We start from the raw sequence: 19,397 nt of genomic DNA, 5'->3' as shown, positions 1-19,397 counted from the left end.
TTTGAAGCCTGAAATGTGGCAAAAGGTCGCAAAGTTCAAGGGGGCCGAATACTTTCGCAAGGCACTGTACCTACAGGACGTCTTCTGCTGTACTGTATCTACTGTTGCAGAAATGTGTGTGTGGGGTTTGGATTGCCACAGAGAATATCAAATATAGATATTGTACCTGTACTACACACCTGTTTGTGCTTATGCGGCAGACTTAAATCCAAAACGCAAAGTTTTATTCCATTATGAATGAATGGTGGTGACATCTGCAGTGTAGTGTAAAGTCTCCTCTTACCTGGCTAGCCCTGTATTTGTTTAGCCTTGTTTCCCAGTGAGAGCACACTTGCTTGTGGACACGTCTACATTATTAATGAGGAAGAGTCCCATGTCACAGAAGAGCTGCAATGCTGCATTCACTGTGCCTCACTCTCTTTGTGGACACTAACACTCAGCTTGAATGCAGCATGTCACCCATGGGGTAAAGACCAGGGGCACTGATATCACACACATCCTGCTGCATTAGTTATTTTACTACATCCCATATATTACAGGGGGCTGTAGCCCTATTTTATGACCACGGTTAGAACAGAGAGGTACAGTTGAAGTCGGAAGTTTACATACACCTTAGCCAAATACATTTAAACTCAGCTTTTCACAATTCCGGACATTTAATCCTACTAAAAATTCCCTGTCTTAGGTCAGTTAAGATCACCACTTTATTTTAAGAATGTGAAATGTCAGAATAATAATAAATGTCAGAGATAAATATTCATTTCAACTTGTATTTATTCATTCACATTCCCAGTGGGTCAGAAGTTTACATACACTCAATCAGAATTTGGTAGCATTGACTTTAAATTGTTTAACTTGGGTAAAACGTTTCGGGTAGCCTTCCACAAGCTTCCCACAATAAGTTGGGTGAATTTTGGCCCATTCCTCCTGACAGAGCTGGTGTAACTGAGTCAGGTTTGTAGGCCTCCTTGCTGGCACACTTTTTTTCAGTTCAGCCCACAAATGTTCTATGGGATTGAGGTCAAGGCTTTGTGATGGCCACTCTAATAGCTTGACTTTGTTGTCCTTAAGGCATTTTGCCACAACTTTGGAAGTATGCTTGGGGTCATTGTCCATTTGGAAGACCCATTTGCGACCAAGCTTTAACTTCCTGACTGATGTCTTGAGCTATTGCTTCAATATATCCACGTAATTTTTCTCCCGCATGATGCCATCTATTTTTGTGAAGTGCACCAGTCCCTCCTGCAGCAAAGCACCCCCACAACATGATGCTTCCACCCCCGTGCTTCAAGGTTGGGTTGGTGTTCTTCGGCTTGCAAGCCTCCCCCTTTTTCCTCCAAACATAGCGATGGTCATTATGGCTAAACAGTTCTATATTTGTTTCATCAGACCAGTGGACATTTCTCCAAAAAGTACGATCTTTGTCCTCATTTGCAGTTGCAAACCGTAGTCTTGCTTTTTTATGGCGGTTTTGGAGCAGTGGCTTCTTCCTTGCTGAGCGGCCTTTCAGATTGTCGATATAGGACTCGTTTTACTGTGGATATGGATACTTTTGTACCTGTTTCCTCCAGTATCTTCACAATGTCCTTTGCTGTTGTTCTGGGATTGATTTGCACTTTTTGCACCAAAGTACGTTCCATTCTAGGAGACGGAACGCGTCTCCTTCCTGAGCGGTATGGCGACTGCGTGGTCCCATGGTGTTTATACTTGCATATTAATGTTTGTACAGATTAACGTGGTATGCTCAGGCGTTTGGAATTGCTTCCAAGGATGAACCAGACTTGTGGAGGTCTACAATCTTTTTCTGAGGTCTTGGCAGATTTCTTTTGATTTTCCCATGATGTCAAGTAAAGAGGCACTGAGTTTGAAGGTAGGCCTTGAAATACATCCACAGGTACACCTCCAATTTACTGAAATTATGTCAATTAGCCTATCAGAAGCATCTAAAGCCATGACATCATTTTCTGGAATTTTCCAAGCTGTTTAAATGTACAGTCAATTTAGTGTATGTAAACTTCTGACCCACTGAAATTGTGATACAGTGAATTATAAGTGAAATTATCTGTCTGTAAACAATTGTTGGAAAAATGTACTGTATCATACACAAAGTAGATGTCCTAACCGACATGCCAAAACTATAGTTTGTTAACAATAAATTTGTGGAGTGGTTGAAAAATGAGTTTTCATGACTCCAACCTAAGTGTATGTAAACTTCCGACTTCAACTGTGTGTAGTTAAATACAAACAAATGAATAAGATGGATGTCAAAAAGATAGTGTGAGAACTGTTCTAGCACCTGCATGCCTGTGGTCAGTTGAGGAATGGAGTGTTAGCATGTTTGTGTGTATATGTCTCTCACTCACTCACTCACTCACTCACTCACTCACTCACTCACTCACTCACTCACTCACTCACTCACTCACACTTTTGGTAGGGTTTTAGCTGTGTGCGAGGGTAGATGTTGGAGAGAAGTGAGGGAAAGGACATTACTAGACTGAGGTAAACACACACGTGCGCGCACATTGTCAGAAACAGTGGAAAGCAATTGTCTGACTTCAGTGCTGGCAGCTCCTAACTTTGTGATTAACTACGCAGGAGTATGCCTACCTACTTCCTTCATTACTCACCCTGCACCATCAAGCGGGAAATTAACAATGCAAATCAATGGAGCTGGATGCTGTCTTTTTATGATCTTCCTGTTTTAATGTTATTAATGCAGGAGTGATGAGATAAATTGTTGATGTTCCAGTAGGTGCTCGGGGACTTGGTCAATTGGACCAAATGGGGCTAATATATAATAGCCATTATTATTTTTCGGGCTCCAACGGTCGTTTCTGAACAAGTTCTCATTTCTCTTTAAGATTGCCTTGTTAATATAATTTATAATGTGTTGTAAACAAGAATTCTAGGGGTTGTTGTTGTTTTAAGCATTTATATAAGTGACACAAAAAAAAGGAATATTATAAATTATACTCAGGCCCCTGGGGGAATCGATGCTGCATCACGGTCCTCTGACGTGATTAGAAGACTCCTTTGCTCCATGTAAACCGCATGTGCTTTGGGCTTCAGTAAATCATTAGCGTGAATAAAGCTTGTATGCAGTTTTATCTATATCAGTGTATGAATGTTGCACGGTATACAGGTTCCACAGCAATATCACAGTACCAAAACGTCATGATACCAACATTTTAGAATACCGTAGTACCATTTCATATGATACTACTACATTTTTCGGCCCTACCAATCTAAAGAACCCGCTGGCGCCTGTTATAAACTGTTAATGAATTCTGTTTTGTTTATAAATACAGTTGCATTTTTTTTTAAGCAACAGTCACTTTTGTATGTGCCGGTCCAATAATGTCCACTTCACTTTCAGGCTCATATCATACCACGTGTGGTAACTGTAATCAGCCAGCCAGCAGTCACATCCCATTCCAGCCATCACTCACCTGCTTCTCTCCGTCCGCTCTCCCTGCACATCTATTCCTGAAAGTTTTTTAAGTGTAATTTAGCTGTGACTATGACTGGGGATGCAGTCCCTGATGAGTTTTCTTTGTTACATTTGTGCATTTGATACGTTGGAGCAAACCATGTCGTGGGCCGTTTTAAACTAATTCCAGGTAGCTAATTATTGGTTAGATAACAACAACAACAAAAAATCTGTCACATTACCGAGGTAACAACCTTCTAACTTGACAGTAGGTCCAGTCAAATTAGAAGAAAGGAAAAAAGGTCTGCTACTCATGAGATGTGCTTCAAAGGTAGGATTCATATAGGCCTAATGTAAGCCTAAAATATATAAACATTCTATTTCTCGGTGCCTTACGTTTCTAAAGTTGGTATCAGTATGTTTGTGGGAGAGAGAGTGGTGTGTTTATGAGTGAGAGGGTGACAGAGAGAGAGAAAGTGTGTGTGAGAGGGTGGGACAGTCTAGGTGGGTCTGTTTACTGAAGAGTGAGGAAGGTTTCATGCAGTGTTTTCCCCTTACTGACACAATGACATGCAGATCATTATGCATGTATATTACTTCCTCCCATTTCTCCAACCAAATCAAAGGTAGGCCTTTGCAAATATGAGCAAATCGCCATAATATGCAGTATTCTATTATACAGTGTGAAGTTAAATTCTATATGTGTTGTATTGAGTAGAACTGTGAATATCAGTGACAGGTTTTTTGTGTAGCACATGCGCATAGCGTTTAGAAAGCAGGAACAAGCGTCAGGGGGACAGGGCAAACAGGACGCTAGGCCACTCTGAATTTTGTCCCCGTGTAATTGCGATACTTCTTGGTATTGTGATACTTGGCCTGGTATTGTATCGTTAGTAAAATGTTGGTATCGTGACAACCCCACAATGTATCCAGATCTTATAATGGATTCTTCCTTAGCTGTTAATTTTCTCTAAATCTAAAGGTACAACCTAAATTCGAGACAATGTCTTAAGTAGTTGAACATGTTATTAATCCAACCTCGTGAAAGTGACAACCTGACACATACACATTTTTGTCAAAAACAACTTTATATCGAAGGAATGCTTTTGATTTGGCGGCCTGCATATGCACAGTTTGGGGCGAGAATCCCGTTAGACCCAGTGACGTGTTTCTGTGTATGAGCTTAGATAGCCAACATCGCCTACAAGCGTGGTCAGGGATTTCCATTGGGGAAGCAGTTTTTGCATATCTTACTGTACTGTCTTTGGTAATACGGTAAAGGCAAATGTCTCATTATTTGACTTAATTGCAATGTACTGACAGTTATATTGTAGCACTTTTCACAGTAGTCCTTATCATCTGTTGGCACATATCCTATGGGTGAAACTCTGGAGGGATTGTTCTAGCGAAGGTGAAAATGGGATCTCTTCAGAGTTAATTATGGATCACAACCAGCAGAGAGGAAAATACAACTGGGCTCACGCTAATTACATTTCCAACAATAATTTTGGGATATGAGATCAAACAATCAAAACTACTTTGAAATTGTAACGATGATGCACACGACAGCTTGTACAGACCTCTTTGATTCCCCTAATAGGGCTGCCCCTCTGTAGACTGGGGAAAAGCCCTATTTTGACAACTAACCTCATTAAGCTTGCTCTTCATCTCGCAATCAATAAATAAACAAATAAACAAACAAATTAATAGGTAATGGCTTTCTTATTTAATTGTCAATTTTATGCATTACTGTGGTAATAATTTGGTTGTCTGATGGCCATGTTAAGCAGCTTACTGCCGTAAATTAGCTTTTTACATTAGCGTTGACTAATATTTACCCGAAAATATTCACACAGCTAAAATATGTATTGGGTTTAGTCAGATTGTAGAGTATGGAAGTGGCGCATATGTCTCTCACCAGCTCCCCTCTGAAATTACCATCTATCCCCTCTAGTCCCCAGTCCAATGTAACTGCTATTCCAAACCACAGACAGATGTTGCCCAATTCTCTGATTAAATGCTGATTTATTCCTGTAATTTAGTTTAGCCGCTGTCGTCCTCAAAAGAGCAACATTAATTTTGTGGGCATAAATTAAACCATCATTTGTATGTGTGTGTGTTTGTGTGCGTTATCATATTAGGTGAGACTTGTTAAGGCTGGGCACTTCTGACCTGTTGGTGTCGGTATGATAATTACCACAATTCCCCATTATATTTATTATTTTAAATTAGACTTTGCATAACGTAATTAACATATTGTGTCATTTCTTTGCTGTCATTATTGCATTAAAGTTTAGAGATATTCAGCTGTATGAGCTGCAAAAACATTACATAATGAACAGAAATGTGATTAAATTTGAGGTTTTAAGGCTATTTTTTTCTTAACTTGTCCCTGCTATTCTCAAATTAGCCAAATTTGAAAGCAATTACATCTTCCAGTAATCACATTTAATAATTTAGATGTTTGATAGTCTAGTTATTGAAGTTATTATATTCTTCGGTAGTAGTGGAGCAGCCACCTATTGTGTTGAGAGAGAGAATTATTCTGATGAGAACGTTATTCCCATAGCATATTCCCATAGGGCGGCGCACAATTGGCCCAGCGTCGTCCGGGTTTGGTCGGTGTAGACCGTCATTGCAAATAAAAATTTGTTCTTAACTGACATGCCTAGTTAAATAAAGTTTATTTTTATTTTTTATTCTGTGAGTTGAGGTGACTCTGAAGGCCTACGGTACTTGGCACCCTCTATAGACCTATCACTCAATGCAACACAGACCACAATCTCCTGTTGGACAGATTATATTGTCTGGGCCAGTTGGCATCAAATCACCCTTACCCCATATTTGGCAGCCATTAATAGAGGTGGTAGATTAGGAGGGTTTAATGTGGCCAAGCATTGGCTCCCCTGGACAGCCTCAGTGTAAACAAAGCAAAGGGATGAGCCTCGATGCTGTGCTGCTTAACCTAGCCGCTGAACATCAGCAACACTCAGTCAGATAGGCTGCCAGCTATTCTGCGTGCCACCACAGCACTCGTACAGGCGGAGTCTAAGTCTAACCATGCTCTTTCATCATTGTATTCAAGACAGAAAGATCATCAGTTTTCTTTCCATTTAGGGATAGATTCATCGGTCGATTTGGTTAAAACCACAGTTTGTCCTTTCATACAGTGAACTGTATTATACCACCATGTTAGCCAGTCTACCATATGTTCTAAGCCATAAATCACAATTTTTCATCAGAATGATCAGATTATACATAAAGCATAAGTAAACACAACCGAGTTTGTGTTAGTTTGTTTTGGTTACAAGCTGTATGATCGATAGTTAATACATTGTATTGGGGTATAGGCCGACGAGGACACAGAAGTTGGAGTAAATATGAGAGACAGGGACACTATATCAGTCTTCAAACCCAGCTGTGATGTTTGCGGGCCCACTGTGCATTAATGAGTCCACACTATCAGCTCCTCACAGGTGACTGCTTTTATCATCTGACGTTAGATTAGTCTGAAGGTCCCCAGCTTCGCAGGGATCTGAAACGCCCGTCGCCAAACTCCAATGTCAATCTTCAAAGGAGCCAGGGACCCTGCGCCTAATGCTCTGAGGGACGTGGCAAGGACGTCTCCCTGGAGCCATAACGTGGCTCACACCAGTTTTATTTGTGTTTGTTCTGGTTTCATTTATTTTCTTCCTTCCCAAGGCTCACTTTTTGTAATAATATCCCCCTACACATTCTGAGGTATGTTCTGACATGCTGATCCTTGTTGTCATGGTGATTGATGGTGGGGGTTGACTTCAGGCTGGTGTCTGAAATGTCTTCCATTTTATTTATTTTTGATAGTTTTTTGGGGCGGGGGTAGATCAGCTTTAATATTGCAAGTAGATTATAGCTTCCATCAGTGTAATTGCCTGCATCATTTCCAATCCCGCATATATTTTCTGTAAATATATACACATATACAGTGGATTCGGACAGTGTTTTGACCCTTACAGCCTTGTTCTAAAATGTATTAAATAATTTATTCCCCTCATCAGTCTCAACACCATACCCCATAATGACAAAGCAAAAACAGGTTTTTAGAAATGTTTGCAAATGTATAAAAATCAAAACTGAAATATGACATTTACATAACTATTTAGACCATTTACTCAGTACTTTGTTCAAGCACCTTTGGCAGCAATTACAGCCTCGATATTCTTGCGTATGACGCTACAAGCTTGGCACACCTGTATTTGATGAGTTACTCCCATTCTTCTCTGCAGATCCTCTCAAGCTCTGTCAGGTTGCTACACAGCTATTTTCAGGGCTCTCCAGAGATGTTCAACCAGGTTCAAGTCCGGTCTCTGTCCGGGCCACACAAGGACATTCAGAGACTTGTCCCAAAGCTATTCCTGCGTTGTCTTAGCTGTATGCTTAGGGTCGTTGTCCTGTTGGAAGGTGGACCTTCGCCCCAGTCTGAGGTCCTGAGCACTCTGGAGCAGGTTTTTTATCAAGGATCTCTCTGTACTTTGCGCCGTTCATCTTTCCCTCGATCCTAACTAGTCCCCCAGTCCCTGCTGCTAAAAAACATCCCCACAGCAGGAAGTGGCCACCACCATGCTTCACCGTAGTGATTGTGCCAGGTTTCCTCCAGGCGTGACGCTTGGCTTTCTAGCCAAAGTTCAAACTTGGTTCCATCAGATCAGAGATTCTCATGGTATGAGAGTCCTTTAGGTGCCTTTTGGCACACTCCAAGCGGGCTGTCATGTGCCTTTTATTGAGGAGTGGCTTCCGTCTGGCCACTCTACCATAAAGGCCTGATTGGCGGAGTGCTGCGGAGATGGTTGTCCTTCTGGAAGGTTCTCCCATGTTGTCGTGACTTTACTTTCATTCATCTGATGACTGTTATTTATCTAATCAACTAACTTTAATTGTTTAATTGTTACCCAATTAAACTAATCATGTAACAATTAACACATTAGGATTTGGGGCACCACGAGAGTGGTTCTTTAAAGCGTTACCATCTCCCGAATTGAACTCTGAAGGTCTTTACCTATCACATCCATAAACAGTCAACTTATTAATCATAACCTTGTATCATATCATCATTCTGAACAGTTGTAACCTTGCATCTGCCAAAACCGAGCCTCACTTATAATTCAGTACTACACAAATTGGTTTAATTAATTATTTACTAGCTAACTATATGGTAACACAGGATAAACATACACACTTAATACATTAAAAACATGTCCCTAGTGGACCGACAGGTCTAGGAATTTAGGAATGATGGAGGCCACTGTGGTCTTGTGAACCTTCAATGCTGCAGAAATGTTTTGGTACCCTTCCCCAGATCTGTGCCTCGACACAATACTGTCTCGGAGCACTACGGAAAATTCCTTCAACCCCTTGGTTTTTGCTCTGATGTGCACTGTCAACTGTGGGACTTTATATAGACAGGTGTGTGCCTTTCCAAATCATGTCCAATCAATTGAATTTACACAGGTGTACTCCCATCAAGTTGTAACATCTCAAGGATGATCAATGGAAACAGGATGCACCTGAGCTCAATTTCAAGTCTCATAGCAAAGGGTTTGAATATTTATGTAAAGAAGGTATTTCTGTGTTTTAAAATAAAACACCTGTTTTCACATTGTCATTATGGGGTATTGTGTGTAGATTGATTCGATTTGTTTATTTATTTAATACATTTTAGAATAAGGCTATAACGTTGCAATGTGGAAAAAGTCAAGGGGTCCGAATACTTTCTGAATGGACTGTATAGATACATGCATACACATATATGCAGGGTTGGGGAGTAACGGATTACATGGAATCCGTTACATGTAAGGGATTACAAAAAACGTAACTGTAATGTGTTACGTTACCAGCAAAAAATATTGTAATGAGATTACAGATACTTTGAAAAACTAGATGATTACTTTGAGGATCACTTTTAAAATTCAGAAAGGATGTTAGCTGAGAAAAATATTTGACACTTATCTGTTTTCTCAATGACATTCAAACAGTTGAGCGAGTCTGACCACAAGTCAGAGACCACTGACTATGCCTAATTAAATAAAGGTTAAATGAAATAAAATACAATAAAAATGATGACACACAAAATGTGTTTGATGGATTGCGGGAAAAGAGCAGGAATATGCTTTTGTAGGCTACAGTCCAAGCTATGTCTTGCAATGCTGCGACTGCTGTCAGCATCCAAAGATTATCAAACTTGAATAAACACTTGGAGGTAAGGATGACAGCAGTGGTGAAGTCTACGGAGATACGGATATCACTTATTATTGATATCTACATAGTGCATGAATCATACTGCTGCTCTCTTTTTTGAATGTATTTTTTATTTCACCTTTATTTAACCAGGTAGACAAGTTGAGAACAAGTTCTCATTTACAATTGCGACCTGGCCAAGATAAAGCAAAGCAGTTCGACACATACAACGACACAGAGTTACACATTGAGTAAAACAAACATACAGTCAATAATACAGTATAAACAAGTCTATATACGATGTGAGCAAATGAGGTGAGATACGGGAGGTAAAGGCAAAAAAAGGCCATGGTGGCAAAGTAAATACAATATAGCAAGTAAAACACTGGAATGGTAGATTTGCAGTGGAAGATTGTGCAAAGTAGAAATAAAAATAATGGGGTGCAAAGGAGCAAAATAAATAAATAAATACAGTAGAGGATGAGGTAGTTGTTTGGGCTAAATTATAGATGGGCTATGTACAGGTGCAGTAATATGTGAGCTGCTCTGACAGTTGGTCCTTAAAGCTAGTGAGGGAGATAAGTGTTTCCAGTTTCAGAGATTTTTGTAGTTCGTTCCAGTCATTGGCAGCAGAGAACTGGAAGGAGAGGCGGCCAAAGAAAGAATTGGTTTTGGGGGTGACTAGAGAGATTTACCTGCTGGAGCGTGTGCTACAGGTGGGAGATGTTATGGTGACCAGCGAGCTGAGATAAGGGGGGACTTTACCTAGCAGGGTCTTGTAGATGACATGGAGCCAGTGGGTTTGGCGACGAGTATGAAGCGAGGGCCAGCCAACGAGAGCGTACAGGTAGCAATGGTGGGTAGTATATGGGGCTTTGGTTACAAAACGGATTACACTGTGATAGACTGCATCCAATTTGTTGAGCAGGGTATTGGAGGCTATTTTGTAAATTACATCGCCAAAGTCAAGGATTGGTAGGATGGTCCGTTTTACAAGGGTATGTTTGGCAGCATGAGTGAAGGATGCTTTGTTGCGAAATAGGAAGCCATTTCTAGATTTAACTTTGGATTGGAGATGTTTGATATGGGTCTGGAAGGAGAGTTTACAGTCTAACCAGACACCTAAGTATTTGTAGTTGTCCACGTATTCTAAGTCAGAGCCGTCCAGAGTAGTGATTTTGGACAGGTGCAGGTAGCGATCGGTTGAAGAGCATGCATTTAGTTTTACTTGTATTTAAGAGAAATTGGAGGCCACGGAAGGAGAGTTGTATGGCATTGAAGCTTGCCTGGAGGGTTGTTAACACAGTGTCCAAAGAAGGGCCAGAAGTATACAGAATGGTGTCGTCTGCGTAGAGGTGGATCAGAGACTCACCAGCAGCAAGAGCGAGCTCATTGAAGTATACAGAGAAGAGAGTCGGTCCAAGAATTGAACCCTGTGGCACCCCCATAGAGACTGCCAGAGGTCCGGACAGCAGACCCTCCGATTTGACACACTGAACTCTATCAGAGAAGTAGTTGGTGAACCAGGCGAGGCAATCATTTGAGAAACCAAGTTCTCTAATTTAGCTATTTGCGTGTTACGGATTGTGGTTGTTGTGGATGGCAGTTCACAAATCTAAGTATGTATTTGAACCCAATAATGGTTGAATTCATTTAAGCTGCCTACAGTATCAATCATTGTTTTTGAAACCAGTGGACAGCAAGGGAAAAATGTGCTCTTGTAACAGCTGCATAGTGCGGATCCCAGCCTATGGAATAAAAGTTAGGCTTTTATTAGGCCATAAGCCTAATGGACACATGCTCAAACTCACACACTTTTGATAGACTGAAAGGGGCAATCTGTAGTTGCTACATCCATTTTTGGACTTATAAATTATATATATTAATGTAAAGATATAATTTAATAGTACTGTTGTATGTAGTAAAAAGTGATGGGTTAGAAGAAGCATTCATAGCATTCGGCTTGCAAGCCTCCCTCTTTTTCCTCCAAACATAACGATGGTCATTATGGACAAACAGTTATATTTTTGTTTCATCAGACTAGAGGACATTTCTCCAAAAAGTACGATCTTTGTCCCAAAACCGTAGTCTGGCTTTTTTTATGGCGGTTTTGGAGCAGTGTCTTCTTCCTTGCTGATCAGCCTTTCAGTTTATGTTGACATAGGACTCGTTTTACTGTGGATATAGATACGTTTGTACCTGTTTCCTCCAGCATCTTCACACGGTCCTTTGCTGTTGTTCTGGGATTAATTTGTACTTTTCACACCAGTATTTTCATCTCTAGGAGACAGAATGAACGCGTCTCCTTCCTGAGCGGTATGACGGCTGCGTGGTCCCATGATGTTTATACTTGCGTACTATTGTTTCTACAGATGAATGTGGTACCTTCAGGCGTTTAGAAATTGCTCCCAATGATGTGGAGGTCTACAATTTTCTTTCTGAAGTCTTCACTGATTTCTTTTGATTTTCCTTTCGTGTCAAGGAAAGAGGCACTGAGTTTGAAGGTAGGCCTTGAAATAGATCCACAGGTACACCTCCAATTGACTCAAATGATGTCAATTAGCCTATCAGAAGCTTCTAAAGCCATGACTGTCACGGCTGGCTAGGTGTGTAGAGAGGAATCAGGCGCAGAGAGCAGAGAGGTCCCGGGGAAAGATGCACTTTAATGCGGTACCAAAAGTAAATGCCCAAACATGCAGGGCGCAAAACACTGACCAACCCAAAACAACGGGTAACACGGTCTAGAGCACCAACGACACAACGTGAACATCAAAATAATCCCTTACAACAAAGGGCCGGGTTCCACACGCTAAATAGGGAAGCAAATCAAGCACACACAAAATGGGAACAGGTGTAACAAATGAGACAAAACTAACCGAAAAGAAAAAGGGATTGGTGGCGGCTAGTAGGCCGGTGATGACGACCGCCGAGCACCGCCCGAACAGGCAGGGGAGCCAACTTCGGCGGGAGTCGTGACAATGACATCATTTTCTGGAATTGTCCAAGCTGTTTAAAGGCAACTTATTGTATGTAAACTTCTGACCCACTGGAATTGTGATACAGTGAAGTATAAGTGAAATAATCTGTCTGTAAACAATTACTTGTGTCATGCACAAAGTAGATGTCCTAACCAACTTGCCAAAACTATAGTTTGTTCACAAGAAATTTGTGGAGTGGTTGAAAAACGAGTTTTAATGACTCCAACCTAAGTGTATGTAAACTTCTGACATCAACTGTATACACATTCTATATACTCCCAAAATTGGAGTAAACTAATGAACCTCAACACTTAGGCTTCTACTTCCAGCTTATACATACTATATGCATTTTACGGACACAATCTATTTTACAATATGTATTTGTTTGTTTGTTTTTAATCCTATACTTCTGCTACCTTCAACCCCTCCCATCTATTTCTGAGGACCATCCAGTTTCTATTCGCCATATATTGTTTAACTGTGCTTTTTCACAAAAGTTCTGAACCCCTCCCATTTATCTCTTAACACTTATTGCAGTGTAGTCACTGATAGGTTTGTTTACTTCTTCTAGGGGTATCTCATAGCATGCATACTTACAAGTGTATACTCATAGTGGGGGGACACAGCCACATTGAAGGTAAGGTGCAGATGTATGGCCTCGCCAGCATGCAGTCAGAGCTCTCTCACGCTGGACTAAAGCATCTGTAGAGGGCACTCTGTCCTCGTGTCTCATTAGTTAGAACACAGCCTGCCTCTCATACAGCTTGGCATCTACATGCTCTCTCTTGCTTGTTGGGATCATCGTGTTCTGCGTCCGGTTTCAGTGATGAGGGGGTTTGTTGCTGTCAGACCGATTCTAAAGCTGTAAGCGCCAATAGTGTCGGCTGGCAGCATTTTAATGTGTGTGAATTTAGCCCGTGTGTATGTGTGAATGCACACACACACCCACACACAGACATCGAGGGAATGCTGACACAAGACCTCTATCTTTGTCTCAATCTTATTTTTAATGTAGCAAACAACAACGTCCCCAGAGTCCGCTCTCCCCCCTTCAATCAGCTCTATTGCAAATAAAAAGGACACAGCCTGGTTTTATTGCCACTATCTAATTTACCCTGCTTTACATCCTAGAAATGTCCTTACTGTGGCTGAATTTATTTCTGATTAGCTAGATGCAAATACATTTGTCTGGGGATGGAAATTGTGGTGGCTGCAGTTTAAATTATGTGTGTTTGTTTAGCAAGCAGGTTGGTGTTATGAAAATGGACCTGTTTCAAATAATGCAAAAGATGGAGATGATACAGTAGCTAAAAAAAATTCTTAAAAAGACAACAACACTGTTTTTAGCCATGTGTGTTTTAAAATAAAATGTTTCATTGGATTTGTAATGACATGTTTGATGACTGATGACATCTGTCAAAACTAGAAATGTGAAAAGCGTATTGTTTAATGTCAGCATATGACAATTCCTAATTATCTTTGTATGTACAGTGCCTTCAGAAATACTTATTCCACATTTTGTTACAGCCTGAATTCAAAATAGATTTTTTTTAAAAACCCATCTACACACAATACCCCATAATAATAAAGTGAAATCATGTTTTTAGAAATGTTTGCAAATGTACTGAAAATGAAATATAGAAATATGTAATTTAAATAAGTATTTACACCCCTTTGCTATACCACTCGAAATTGAGCTCAGGTACATCCAGTTTCCTATGATCATCATTGAGATGTCACTACAACTTGATTGGAGTCCACCTGTGGCCAATTGAATTGTCTCGACATGATTTAGAAATAAACACACCTGTCTATATAAGGTCCCAATGTTGACAGTGCATGTCAGAGCAGGAACTACCACGAAGTCCAAGGAACTGTCCATAGATCTCCGAGATAGAGATGTGATAAGGCATATACAGTATCTGGGGAAGGGAATAAAACCATTTCTAGAGTGTTGAAAGTTTATAGGTGCACAGTGCTCTCCATCATTGGGAAAAAAAAAATATGGAACTACCCAGACTCTGCTTAGAGCTGGCCTTCTGTCCAAACAAGGTAACCGGGCAAGAAGGACCTTGGTCTTGGTGACCAAGAACCCACTCCTGAGAAAAAGGCACATGGCAGCAAGCCTGGAGTCAGTAAAAAAAGCACATGAAAGACTGAGATATTATGGCAAAAGATGCTGTGGTCTGTAACTCTTTGGCCTGAATGCAAAGCGGTATGTATTTGAGAAAGCCAGGCACAGCCATTTCACCCATCTAAAAAACCATCCCTACCGTGAAGCATGTTGGTGGCACCATTATGTTATGGGGATGCATTTCAGCGGCAGGGACACCGGCGCCGACAGAGATGGCCACCTCGCTTTGCGTTCCTAGGGAACTGTGCAGTATTTTGTTTTTTACGTGTTGTTTCTTACATTGGTACCCCAGGTAATCTTAGGTTTTATTACATACAGATTGGAGGAACTACTGAATATAAGAGCAACGTCAACTCACCATCATTACGACCAGAAATACGACTTTCCCAAAGAGGATCCTGTGTTTTGCCCACCACCCAGGACAATGGATCGGATCCCAGCCGGCGAACCAAAACAACGTCGCGGTAAAAGGGGCAAACGGAGCGGTCTTCTGGTCAGGCTCTGGAGACTGGCACATCACGCACCACTCCCTCGCATACTACTCGCCAATGTCCAGTCTCTTGACAACAAGGTTGATGAAATCCGAGCAAGAGTTGAATTCCAGAGAGACATCAGAGACTGTAACGTTCTTTGCTTCACAGAAACATGGCTCACTCGAGACATGCTATCGGAGTCGGTACAGCCAGCTGGTTTCTTCACGCATCGCGCCGACAGAAACAAGCGTCTTTCTGGTAAGAAGTGTGGCGGAGGGGTATGCCTTCTGATTAACGAGATGTGGTGTGATCATAACAACATACAGGAACTCTAATCCTTCTGTTCACCTGACTTAGAATTCCTCACAATCAAATGTTGACCGAGTTATCTACCCAGATAATTATCTTCGATTATAATCACAGCCGTATATATTCCACCCCAACCAGACACATCGATGGCCCTGAACAAACTTTATTTGACTCTATGTAAACTGGAAACCACATATGCTGAAGCTGCATTCATTGTAGCTGGGGATTTTAACAAAGCTAATCTGAAAACAAGACTCCCTAAATTCTATCAGCATATTGATTGTGCAACCAGGGTTGGTAAATCCCTGGATCATTGTCATTCTAACTTCCGCGATGCATTTAAGGCCCTCCCCCGCCCTCCTTTCAGAAAAGTTCACCACGACTCCATTTTGTTGCTCCCAGCCTATAGACAGAGACTAAAACAGGAAGCTCCCACGCTCAGGTCTGTTCAACGCTGGTCCGACCAATCTGATTCCACGCTTCAAGACTGCTTCGATGACGTGGATTGGGATATGTTCCGCATTGCATCCAACAACAACATTGACGAATACGCTGATTCGGTGAGCAAGTTCATTAGCCAGTGCATCGGCGATGTCGTACCCACAGCAACTATTAAAACATTCCCAAACCAGAAACCGTGGATTGATTGCAGCATTCGCGCAAAACTGAAAGCGCGAACCACTGCCTTTAACGAGGGCAAGGTGACTGGAAACATGACCGAATACAAACAGTGTAGCTATTCCCTTCACAAGGCAATCAAACAAGCTAAGCGTCAGTATAGAGACAAAGTGGAGTCGCAATTCAACAGCTCAGACTCAAGAGGTATGTGGCAGGGTCTACAGTCAATCACGGATTACAAAAAGCAAACTAGCTCGCGGACCAGGATGTCTTGCTCCCAGACAGACTAAATAACTTCTTTGCTCGCTTTGAGGACAATACAGTGCCACTGACACTGCCCGCTCCAAAACATGTGGGCTCTCCTTCACTGCAGCCAACGTAAGTAAAGCATTTAAACGTGTTAACCCTCGTAAGGCTGCAGGCCCAGACGGCATCCCCAGCCGCGTCCTCAGAGCATGCGCAGACCAGCTGGCTGGTGTGTTTACGGACATATTCAATCAATCCTTATCCCAGTCTGCTGTCCCCACATGCTTCAAGAGGGCCACCATTGTTGCTGTTCCCAAGAAAACTAAGGTAATTGAGCACTCACTTACGTCATCATGAAGTGCTTTGAGAGACTAGTCAAGGACCATATCACCTCCAGCCTACCTGACACCCTAGACCCACTCCAATTTGCTTACCACCCCAATAGGACCACAGACGGCGCAATCACAACCACACTGCACACTGCCCTAACCCATCTGGACAAGAGGAATACCTATGTGAGAATGCTGTTCATCGATTACAGCTCAGCATTTAACATCATAGTACCCTCCAAACTCATCATCAAGCTAGAGACCCTGGGTCTCGACCCCGCCCTGTGCAACTGGGTACTGGACTTCCTGACGGGCCACCCCCCAGGTGGTGAGGGTAGGTAACAACATCTCCACCCCACTGGTCCTCAACACTGGGGCCCCACAAGGGTGCGTTCTGAGCCCTCTCCTGTACTCCCTGTTCACCCACGACTGCGTGGCCATGCACGCCTCCAACTCAATCATCAAGTTTGCGTACGACACTACAGTGGTAGGCTTGATTACCAACAATGACGAGACGGCTTACAGGGAGGAGGTGAGGGGCCTAGGAGTGTGGTGTCAGGAAAATAACCTCACACTCAACGTCAACAAAACAAAGGAGATGATCGTGGACTTCAGGAAACAGCAGAGGGAACACCCCCCTATCCACATCGACGGGACAGTAGTGGAGATGGTAGAAAGTTTTAAGTTCCTCGGCGTACATATCACGGACAAACTGAATTGGTCCCCTCACAAAGACTGTGTGTTGACGAAGGAGCAGCAGCGCCTCTTCAATCTCAGGAGGCTGAAGAAATTAGTCTTGTCACCAAAAGCACTCACAAACTTTTACAGATGCACAATCGAGAGCATCCTGTCGGGCTGTATCACCTGGTACGGCAACTGCTCCGCCCACAAGGCTCTCCAGAGGGTAGTGAGGTCTGCACAACACATCACCGGGGGCAAACTACCTGCCCTCCAGGACACCTACACTACCCGATGTCACAGGAAGGCCATAAAGATCATCAAGGACAACAACCACCTGAGCTACTGCCTATTCACCCCGCTATCATCCAGAAGGCGAGGTCAGTACAGGTGCATCAAAGCAGGGACCGAGAGAATGAAAAACAGCTTTTATCTCAAGGCCATCAGACTGTTAAACAGCCACCACTAACATGAGTGGCTGCTGCCAACATACTGACTCAACTCCAGCCACTCTAATAATGGAAAATGTATGTAAAAAATGTATCACTAGCCACTTTAAACAATGCCACTTACTATAATGTTTACATACCCTACATTACTTATCTCATACGTGTATACTGTACTCTTTACCATCTACTACATCTTGCCAATGCTGTTCTGTACTATCACTCATTCATATATCTTTATGTACATATTCTTTATCCCTTTACACTTGTGTGTATAAGGTAGTTGTTGTGGAATTGTTAAGTTAGATTACTCGTTGGTTATTACTGCACAAGCATTTCTCTACACTCGCATTAACATCTGCTAACCATGTGTATGTGACAAATAAAATGTGATTTGATTTGATTGGGAGACTGGTAAGGATAGATGGAACAATGAAGGGAGCCAAATACAGGCACATATTTGATGAGAACCTCCTTCAGAGTGCAAATGACCTTGGACTCGGGGCGAAGATTTATGTTCCAACAGGACAATGACCCCAAGAATACAGCCAAAGCAACACTGGAATGGCTTCAGAAGAAGAATGTGAAAGTCCGTGAGTGGCCCAGCCAAAGCCCAGACTTGAATCCCATTGAAGATTGCTGTTCACCGCCGCTCCCCATCCAACTTAACAGAGCATGAGAAAATCTGCAAGGAATAATGGGAGAAAATACCCCAGATGTGCAGAACTGATACAGACATCCAAGACGACTCAAAGATATATTCGCCATCAAAGGTGCTTCCACAAAGTATTGAATTCTTATTTAAATGAGAGATTTCTGTATTTTATTTTCAACACATCCAACACATTTTTTTTCACTTTGTCATTATTGGGGTATTGTGTGTAGATGGGTGATATAAAAAAATAAACGTAATCAATTTTGAATCCAGGCTGTAACACAACAAAATGTAGAATAAGTCAAGGGGTATGAATACTTTCTGAAGGCTCTGTACGCACACAGACCATCACACAATCAATGTCCCTTTCTCCCTTATGCATGTACACACACAGAGACCCTCACACAGAGACTGTCCGATATAATATTCAGACAATATCTAGACACATGCATCAAACATACACTCTGCAAACCTGCTCCATCCCCATTGCATAGCTTCCCCCAGCTGCTCTTTGTGACTAGGAGGTGGACCACCACTCTCAGTGAGAACTCCCCGCTTAATAACGCTTTATGCTTGTTTTCCGGAGTGCAGTAGGTTTCCATTACAATACACCAGACAATCATCCCTGCCTGAATCCCACTTACAGCTTATTTTAGGATTATTTTAAAATGACTGTGCTGTGTTGTTACGTTTGAGTCATAGGTCAGGATGTTTCGTTGTTTAAATGAATGGCCGTACCTGTACACGGAAATACATCTCTCTGGTATACAACAGTGGAAATAGAACATGATCTTGAGCTTGCTTTTTACAATTTGTGTTATTTGTGAGCAAGATTCATTTGGATTCTCAAATCTTTGCGGTACATACTGTATTTCCGTTCCTGGATGG

At 41.9% G+C, this 19,397-nt stretch overlaps 1 protein-coding gene across 2 annotated transcripts in view; it reads left to right on the top strand.

Moving 5' to 3' along the window:
* LOC110502559 (attractin-like protein 1) overlaps nucleotides 1-19,397 on the top strand; it is a 349,969-nt gene that overhangs the window by 204,569 nt on the left and 126,003 nt on the right. The gene's annotated exons all lie outside the window — the stretch shown is intronic.

This window comes from Oncorhynchus mykiss, chromosome 23, assembly GCF_013265735.2.
Source record: "Oncorhynchus mykiss isolate Arlee chromosome 23, USDA_OmykA_1.1, whole genome shotgun sequence".
NCBI lineage: Eukaryota > Metazoa > Chordata > Actinopteri > Salmoniformes > Salmonidae > Oncorhynchus > Oncorhynchus mykiss.
The sequence above is the reverse complement of the archived record's forward strand: the minus strand, read 5'-3'. Positions and strand labels throughout refer to the sequence as shown.